Here is a 9,577-nt window from a genome sequence, read left to right on the forward strand (position 1 = left end):
GGGGAGGGAGGGAAGGGAGGGAGAGAATCTGTGCATGCAAATGTATTTAAAGTGCATTGACCAAAGGTTTTTTTTGAATCTGTGAAGTTTTCATATCTGTGAAGTCATCAGACTGCTGGGCAGTGAGGAGCCGCTGGTGCTGCGGAGTCTGTCTTGGTTACATTTCTTAATAAGCATTAAAATAATAAAAATATATTTGTAAAAGAGAGTGTGAGTGCCTTTGTCTGAGGCAGATCCAGCTAGCTGGCCCTTTTATTTGCAAGTATTTTCTTATTATTTTATCAGCTTTTTCCACAGCCTGGTCCTTCTGCAGAGCTCTCTCCCTGGTGCTGCCTGTGCTTTTGCAGGAGAGATTAGCATGGACTAAGGTACCCAACTCAAATGGATTAGAAGACCCCTCCTATCTCTGAGATCCTGGGATCTGTCATCGTGGCAGTAAGGGAAATCATTCACAGCTGCTTATGGAACACGAGGTAGAGCTGTATCCCCCCAGACCACTGCCCTGACAGGAACGGTGTGTTCCACAGCAGGACCTGGGGTGGGTCCATAACTGGACCATGAAACAGCTTTGCCAGCTGTGGTTGGGCCATCCCACCTCCTTCCATGGGCTCTGCTGGTGCACCTCAGACCATCACCATGTCAGACCTCTGCCCTGTTCTGCCAGTGCTGCTCAGACTGAGGTTGTCCCAGCCTGGCACCAGCCAAATTAGTCTGGAAATGGAGGCAGGGAATCTGGATGTTACTGTGGTGTCTCTCCAGTCAAATCTGAGCAATGCTGACAGGCTGAAGCAGGAATACCTCCCAGCTTTTTGCAGCTGGCATCTGAGGAGGTTACTGAAAGTCTGTACAATCCAGGAGCACTTGGAATTGGGAGGTTACAAAATGAAAGCTCACCAGATAACCATCAGCTACTTGTCAATCCCTCTTTTGGGTCACTTTGCAGCTGAGCTCGAGGCCTCCTCACTGGAGTCCCGGTTTGTGGAGAGGAGCTGGCTCCCTGGTGCTCTGCAGCCAGCTGTGCCCAGGAGCTGCTCAACCAACTGTGGAATTGAAAAGCTTTTTGATTTTTCCCTCCTTTCACAAACACTGTGCGTTTTGTTCCGCAGCATCAAAGGCCGGGAGCTGGGGGAACAATGGGTGCCTGCCGGAGCCCAGCGGGAACAATGCTCGTACCTGGGAGAGAGAACTTGGAAGAACAGAGAGAGCTCCCAGCTTAGCAACACAATTGGCCTGATCTGGAAATCTCTGCTCAGAGATCCACACCTTGGCTCAGTCACCCGCAGCAATTGGACTTTGCAGGGCTTTTGCTGCAGAGAAGAGCTGACTGCAGCACTGGGGAACTGCTGACCTTCCCAAATGGAAGAGTGGGATGGGGCTGTGGAGGGTGGGTTTTCCCCACCAATGGGAGATAATGGTTTTGGCTAAAAAGCTTTTCACAAAAGCAGTAGGATCTTCCTTGTCACTTCTGCCCCCAAACAGGAAGCCTTTGCTGATAAGCATAGCACACACAAGTGCCTGCATGTGTTTCGTGGAAGTTAAAGAGCTTTGAGCACCTTTTCTGAGGCCCTGTGGACCTCACAATTTACTTTCACAGGAAAGAATCCCCCAGTCTTGCATTTGACTAAAAAGACCAAGTGTGTTCATTCAGAGGAAGGAGACAGACTTGTACCATCTTGGAATGATCCTGGAAGGAATCAGTCTCTCTGACCCCACAAATAAGCCCCTCAAGTTAGATGATGTGACTCACTGCAGGCTGGAGTCTCACTAAATAGTAAGTGGAGCTGTATTTCTCACTGACTTCTCAATCTCTTCTTCAGTGATTTCTGAGAAGAAATGGGGGCACTTCTGGATATTGGAGATGTTTTCTCAGAAATGACCCAGTGGATGTGGTTGTTGGAGGGGTCTTGGCTGTAAGATACACCAAAATTTCTCTGCTGTGTGACTGCAGAGTCACTGCTGAGATCCTGCAGAGTGGCAGGAAAGTATTGTCCAGGTCTCAGAAAATCAGAATTTCAGTTCAGGAACTGGAGTCCTTGCGACATGTCAAAGAAAGTAATCTCAGCCAAGTTTGGGTGCGAGAGTAGCGTGGTGATTTTTCAGCAAGTGAAAGGCAAGGACTTGAGAAAAGAGTTTTCAGTCTGCAAGTTCAGAGTAAACTGTGTAAAGATAAGGTTATGTGCAGTGCAGATGCACACTGTGTGGTCTGAGACTGTGACACTGAACTCCAAACCCGGGACTCTGGTTTTTGGGAGTGTCCTGCTGCAATCCAGAGAGGTGACTGCAACTTCTACGGAGCCCAGGGGAGCCTTTAAACCTGCTAGCTTGGACACCAACGGCACTGGAGCTGCAATCGCTCCAGCTTTGTTTGCCAAAGATTTACCCTGAGCCCTGGGCAGCTCTGATCTTTTGCCTTACCTAAGACAAGGAGATTAGATAACAGTTCATAATGACAATGAAGAAAATCCATGTGTGTGGGGTATCTTGCTGCCTCAGCTGTTGATGAGGTCATGGGATGTCTTTTGGGCTGGTATTAGTCCAGGGTACTACTTCTAAATGGGAGTTCAGCATATCTCAGTTGGGTGCTTCATGTTGCTGGAGAACTTGCAGCTGCATCATTTGGGTATTTGGCATCATCTGGGCTGTGAAAGCTTCTGCCTGTGCTTTGGGGTTCCCATGGATGCAGGGCTCTCGTGATGACTGCATCCAGGAAAAAAATCACCTCCTAATAAAGAGAATCGAGGAGCCTGGATCAGTTCTATGAAGAATGCAAAACAAGCCTGGGCTATCTCAGGGTAAGCTGCACTCATGGTGCCTCTTGAACCCATGTCCTGTTATTGTTGGTGTGGAACGTGAGGGTCTGGGCCAATGAAAATAAGGAAGGTGGCTTGACAGACACAGATTTTATCTTTTGAGATTCGTCATAACCTTTCTAGTGTATAATAAATAAAGTTGACTCAGGAATTGGCAAGTGCCCTATAACATGCAGTCCTGGTGTTGGGACTCGGCAGAATGTTCTGCTTAGCAATGCACTCTGTCAGCTCTGTTTGCCAAGTTCCTATTTTGGAGGTGTGCTGAACAGTGGCAGATGCTGGAGCCCTCAGCAGGGCAGGTGTGCTGGACCCAGCATCTCTGACCGTGCTGATCCAGGGGGAATGAAGGTCGTTTTGAATCCGTGCTGATGCAACCTTTTACCACCGGGCCATAGAAAGAAAAGAAGTGTCTTGCCCAGGAATGCTGTTTGCAGGAGTGTGAGTCCTGGGGCCAAGAGGGCTCCCATCCTTGCACGTTACTGTATAACCTGCCAGGCAGTCAAGGCAGCATTGAACAGTATTGCTTCCTGTGTTAGTGCCTTGAGCAGCCCTGCCACGCTCTCTGGATCCTGTGATATTAAACCATTCCATCATCCAGAGAATGGGAGTGATTTCGCAGCTAACAGGAATGGTAGCTCTGAGACTTGCCTGCTGCTGAGTGACTCCCTGCCATCCTGTGAGCAATCACAGGCTTCCTGAGCCAGGCAACTGGGGCTCGTGCTGCTGATTTGAAGCTGTTCTGTGCTGGTAACATCCAATTGTGAAGTTATTCTGCAGAGCCAAAAGACATGGGGAGAAGAGGGCTAACGTTTGCATTCCCAGTCCCAGAGAGGCAACTGGGGCAGGGCTGTAATTAATTCACAAGGATTGTGGCTGATTCAAAGGCAGAGTTTCGAGAGGAGAGCACCCAGCACCAGCACAGGGGCTGGGATACATGAACAACCAGCACCTTAAAGAAAAGGACAACTGGCTCCTTCATTTCTGAGGTGCCTGCCATCTGGGAGCAGTCCAGTATTCCGAGTGTTTCCTGCCTTTCTTTATATTCATGCCAAAAGCACTAATAGAATAGGGTGGAGACAAAAAAATCTCAGACCCTCCTCAAGATCCTCCTCTAATTCCAGAAGGAGCAAAATGCTAAAGGTTGCACTGGAAAAACAGAAAAAGTCTTTTCTCCCACCATCGGTAACTCAATGCCACAAGTAAAGCTGAGAATCAGCTGCTTGTTCTACAGCTGCGTCCTTTCTGAAGTCATGAGAAACAGCATTTTGATTTCCTTCCAGAGGAAATACACAGTAATATCCCTAACTCGCACTGAGGCCTTCCAGTCTGCAGAACTAACCGCTCTAACATTCATCTGCAGCTAAATTAAACCCAAGTTCCCCTATTCCTTATGGATTGAGCCAACACTTGGGAATCAAGGCTTTTAATCAGGAACACTTATAGCTTGCTTTCTCTGAGCACTTGCTTTCCATGCAAGTTCCCTCCCATCCTAAGTTCTACATTTGCTGATGATCACTCCTTTCCTGCCACACACCAGACCCAAAGCACACGAAGTTTATCCAAGGTGCAGGGGCTGTCTGTGCCTTCCCATGGCTCAGCACCACCTGGACTTTCAAAAGCACTGTAGCAACCACGTTGCTGTAGATTTTCCCCGTGTGGCTGGAGGGAGGGATGGATGTGCTCTCTATGCTAACAGCAGTCTCTGATTCCCTTGCAGGAGGATCTTTCCATCCGCGTTCGATTTGGAAGCACTGTGTGGGACACACAATCCTCCCAGGGACAGTTTAATGCCTTCTTCCCGTCAAAGCATGAGGCTGCATCCTGGGGTCGGGGTGTCAGTGACATGTGGATGACACCGAAAGCTGAAGCCTGTGTGTCAGTCAGGTCCTGGAAGAGGCTGAGCTCTGTGTGCTGCACAGACACGTTCGCGCTCTCCGAAGGGAGGCCCTTGAGGACGTAGCCATGAATCAGTGTTTTCCAGGTGGCTGTGTTCTCTCTCTGCTGGATGAACCCCAGTGTTGTGAAGCACGTGTCCCTGTTCTTTTTCCTGAAGAGATGCATCTGCTGCTGTCAACTTCCAGGTAAGACGCACAGGAACCTGCTCTCCCTCAGCATCTGTGGCCTTTGGCCTCTGCTGGTAGTCAGGCATCCTAAGGAAACTAGAAGTGACCTAAAACTTTTTTTTTTTTTTTTGCTAACCCTTGGTCAGCATTGCAGATGGAGAAGTAATGGCAGTTTTGCAGCAGGTGAGACCCTCCAGGCCAACCAGGCAGACAAGTAAAATAAACACAGGAAACAGCACCATGCAGTAAGATAGCAGAGAAAGGAGAGGCTGGGAGAGTTTGCTGCTGCCTGTGGGTCAGGGGGAAGCCCAGAGCTTGGAGCTCTCTCTAGCAGGAGCAAGCAGGTGTTGAACCTCAGCACAAAGGAAGGGGTTACTGCCTGGACAGAGAGGAAAGGAGAGAAAAGGAGGTTTCTACTTTGCCCAGATAGAGCAGGAGTTGCTCTGTAGGGCACAGGGTCTGTGGAATGAAGATGGGTCTAGGTATGGGGTGAGTTAGTGCTTTGCTCAGGGCAGAGACTCTGATTAGCTCTGCTCTGTTTTTGTGTCTCACAAGCAGTTCTGAGGGTCTCTGTGTTGATGGAGATTCTGCTCTGTCTCACCTGGGAAACCCATTCCCTGAGCTGGTCCCTTTGTGTCCCTTCTCCCCCAGATCCCACAGGCTTATCAGAGCCTCCACTCTGCTCAGTTTATCCCTGGTGGTATGGCTGAGTGCTGTTGTGGTGAGGCATCTGTTGGCTCCATCCCCGTGCTCAGTGAGATGGAGAAGCCACCTGTGGTGCCCAAAATAGCCTCGGCCTGGGCAATCTAATCCAAATGGTGTTGATAGTGCTGGGGGATTCCCATGCCTCATAAAGAGGCTTTTGTTGGGAGGATCTAAACTGAGCTCCAGGCCTTGCCAGCTGTGGAGAGCAGCAGATGGATCTGCAGTATAAAAATAGATGGAAGCAAACTCTTTTCTTCACCAGCTCAAAGTACAGTCCCAGAGGTGCCTGGTCAGCAGAACCAGAGCAGGGAACTGGGTGCTTTGCAGCTGCCAGTCTGCCTGGAGCCCATTAGCTCTTGTCAGAGACAGAAATTTATCTCTCCTCAGTCCCATTCCCCTTACAGCTGCCGTGTGGGCAATCTAGTTTGCTCACAGCTGTTGGCAGCATGTTACATCCCATTTCCCTGGGGCAACACAAGCAAGAGAATGGGGCATTTCTGTGAGACACCATGTTCCTAAAGGAGGTATTAGTCTGTGGCTGTGTCCTCTGAGATCTCTGTGTAGCACTTTAGGAAATGTGCTGACAACTTGTGCCAGTGTGTCAGGGGCTGTATCGATAGGTGACTGGTAGATTTTACAGCATCCAAGACCTCTGCGTATTGCACATGGAAATCTCACCTATTCCCAACCCCAGCTACAGGGGGAACATTTTGGAGTGCTATAATCTTTGTTGTTGCTCCAAGTGATTTGGCTGCTTGTTTCAATGCCATAAGTTCATACCAAAACTCCAAGTTTTAAACACCCCCCCAAAGGTATCTAAGGCTCATCATCCTTGGTCTCTCAAGTAGATTAAAAGGGGTGTTCTCTGTGGATACCTCCAGGCCCAACTGTTCATCCCAGCACTTTCCATCTAGGATTAGAAGATTTTCAACTCTAAAAAATGATGGGTTTGGTGCACAAAAGCAATTGTGAGGCTGCAGCAATATTCAGAGCAGGCAGGATGTGGTCGCTCTGCATTGTGCCTGCACAGCCATCTCATCCTGTGTTTGCATAAAAGCCCCTTCTCAACTGGCATCCCCACTCCATCCCCTCCTGCTAACTGAATAAGGATCATGGCGATGTTTCCTGAATGGGCTTTCTTAAGGCACTAATTTGATACACACAGGGCATCTTCCTGCAGTGAATGTTCCTTAGGTAAGGTAATTGAAAGCAAATTTGCATGGGTGGGTGGGTGGGGGCAACAGGGCAGGACTGCTGGCAGAAATCAGGGAAGGAATGGAAGAAAACCATTCTGTTCCATACATTCAAGCATTTTGTGTCTGTTTATGCTCCCCAGCTTCTACCTGAGCTCTGCTTTGAAGGTGGCTGCACTCTTCCTCTCCTCCTCACTTTTTTGGGGTGTTTTTTTCCATTTCATCTTGTGAATCTGCTCTGCACTTTTTAAAATTTTTTGCCTTTTGTGTCTTTGCTCTTTTCTTCTCCTCTGCCCTATGCTCTCCTGCTTCCTGAAAAGCTGTGGGGTGTGAGGCAGAGGTCCTGAGGCTGGCCCTCCCTACACTGCATCCAAGGACATTCTAGCTGAGTCCCTGCTCTGTCTCTGAGAGAGCCATATTGGAGCAAGAAGGGAAGAGGGAGAAAGAGTAGCATCATTGGGAGAAACCAGGGCCCTTTTGATAAGAAATCTCCAAGATGCTGCAGATAGCTTCTCTTCAGAAATATTCCCCTTGATCACAGACCCCTGTGCTCTCATTTGGTGCTGGGAGTCAGGAAATAGTGGCAGCACAGGGCCTTTCCACTTATTTACAGCATTTCCTTTTGCTTACTGGGGGAGCAGAAAGGGTTGTCTAAAGGGCTTGGGGATTTTTTCTGAGCAAGTTTGATTTGCAGCGTAGAGGCAATTGCTGTTCCTGTAACGTGGGAAGCACATTGTGGGGAAAAGGTAACTTCTTTTTCCTCACAGATCTAGAAAGCCTGGGTTGACAGAATGGCAGACAACAACCCCACCGGTAACGTGGCAGTAAACAGACTAGGAAGCATCTGCCCTGCCTTTCAACAGTGTAAACTTGACATTTCACCCCTGACGGTTTCTGGTTTTAGCTCCTTCACGTTTGGTACTCACAGAAACATTTCAGCCACAGAATTGCTGTCTCATCCCTAGTGACTGTCACGAGAGGTCTCCACACTTCATGGGGGAGCTCACTGTTGCCCCCACCTTCAACAATCAAAGGCTGTCAAGGTGCAGTGGTGGGATGGAGCCTTCATGGGAATTTCCAGCAGAACTGCAGGAAAGGTGGGACCAAAACTGGTGGCTCCAACAATCCAGTCCAGGCCTCACTTCCATCTCCCTGTCTCCGGTGAAACTCTAGATAGAAACCATAATCTGGGCTAAACGTGTGCTGTGACTGCTTTGCTTTGTGCCTGACGTGCTTGGTGCAGTACAGCCGTGGAAATAACCTCCCAAACACAGCCCTTCTTAAGCACCAAATTTGGGCATTAACTTGGTGTGATAATTCAGCAGCATTTGAACCACAGGGCAGCGTGTGTATAGTCGTATCTCCATTTTCCCAGGTGACCACCGGGGGTCATTTTTACTTTTATTTTTGGCAGTTGAACTAGGACAGGATGCTCGAGCAGGAGGACGGGAGCAGTGAGTGCTCCCTCTGCTGTCTGTGGGCTTTCAGGTTCCCAGCTAATTTGGTCCCCACTCAGATTAAATGTTTTGCCAGGCTGGAGATGACTCTGGAAGCTCTTTGGCTTCCAGTAAAGGACCCATATCCAGTGTGTTTATTGCTGTTAATATGCAAGGCCCAAGTCTCACAGCCCTCTGTGAGTGGCTCTGCTGGCTTCTGTGGCACTGCAGTCACAGCCTGTGTGTGAAGGTGAATCCAGGTTCGGACTCAGCATAATATACCAATGAAAAGGGATAGATGTTGCAGTTTTGCATTCAGCAGAGGGTGGACTGGACTGGGGGACACTTATGCAAGTCATCTTTCCTGATGAGGTAACACCTGTGATGTGTCATCCCGTGGGAGGCCGGGGGAAATTAAATCTTTTTCAACTTTGGGTAGAAATCTCAGGTCTGTAAAGCAGCTTGTTCTGTGGGCTTCTCTGGTTTTTTACTTCAGGCAGGTTTCCCCACTCTTAAAGGAGACAACTCAGTTGCCTTCACCAGGATACAACACTTGATTCAGCATCAAGACAAAGGCCCTTAGGGAGATGCCAAGAATTCAAGTGGGAATGAGGCAACCACAAAGGATTTTTAAAAGCCATTAAGCAACTTAAGAGGAAAAGCGCCTCTAAATTACTCTGAATGTTGAGTTTATTAAGCTTTTTACCCCAGGTCCTTATTTGTTCTGGTGTAGCCTGAAAACATTCTGGCCAGCTGAACTGGACAGTGCCTTGCCAGAGTGCTGTGACCAGCAGTCGCTGGGTGGCAACTCCTCCCTTTGCCTTGGACTTGTGTGGCCTCTCACTTTATGTTTATGAGGCCTCTTTTTTTATTTTGGAGGGTCTTCCCCTTTGCTTGCTTGCTTTGTGTTTTGTTTCTTGTTTTCCCCAGCGCTGTCTCTGTGCAGACCACATTCTGGAATTGTGTCAGGAAGACATTCCTGCGTTTCTCTGTTGTAACATAATCGATCCTTTGTTACAGTATTTCAGTTAGTTCAGGTGCCCCTGAAGGATGAGCAGCTGTGGTCAGGAGCAACAAGGTTTCCTGACTCTGATTGTTCACTGGTCTGGCAACTCATAAAAGTGCTATTTTTCTTCACCTCCGCTGAAGTGCTAAACCTGTCCCTGCACGCACAAGACATGGAGGCTCAACAAACCCAAAGAGCTCATTGTTAAACAAGGTAAGTCACCCTGAGAGGCTGGGCATTAGAGGGTTTTCAGTGCTTCCCTCTGTTTGAGAAGGACCAGACAGTGAGGTGGTGTGGCAGCACAGTCTATAGCATGAAGGGAAAACACTGTGTTCCAGTTCTCTGCAAAGGCCCAAGAATAGCT

This window comes from Myiozetetes cayanensis, unplaced genomic scaffold, assembly GCF_022539395.1.
Source record: "Myiozetetes cayanensis isolate MyiCay16 unplaced genomic scaffold, myiCay2020 scf21, whole genome shotgun sequence".
In the NCBI taxonomy this organism is placed as follows: Eukaryota; Metazoa; Chordata; class Aves; order Passeriformes; family Tyrannidae; genus Myiozetetes; species Myiozetetes cayanensis.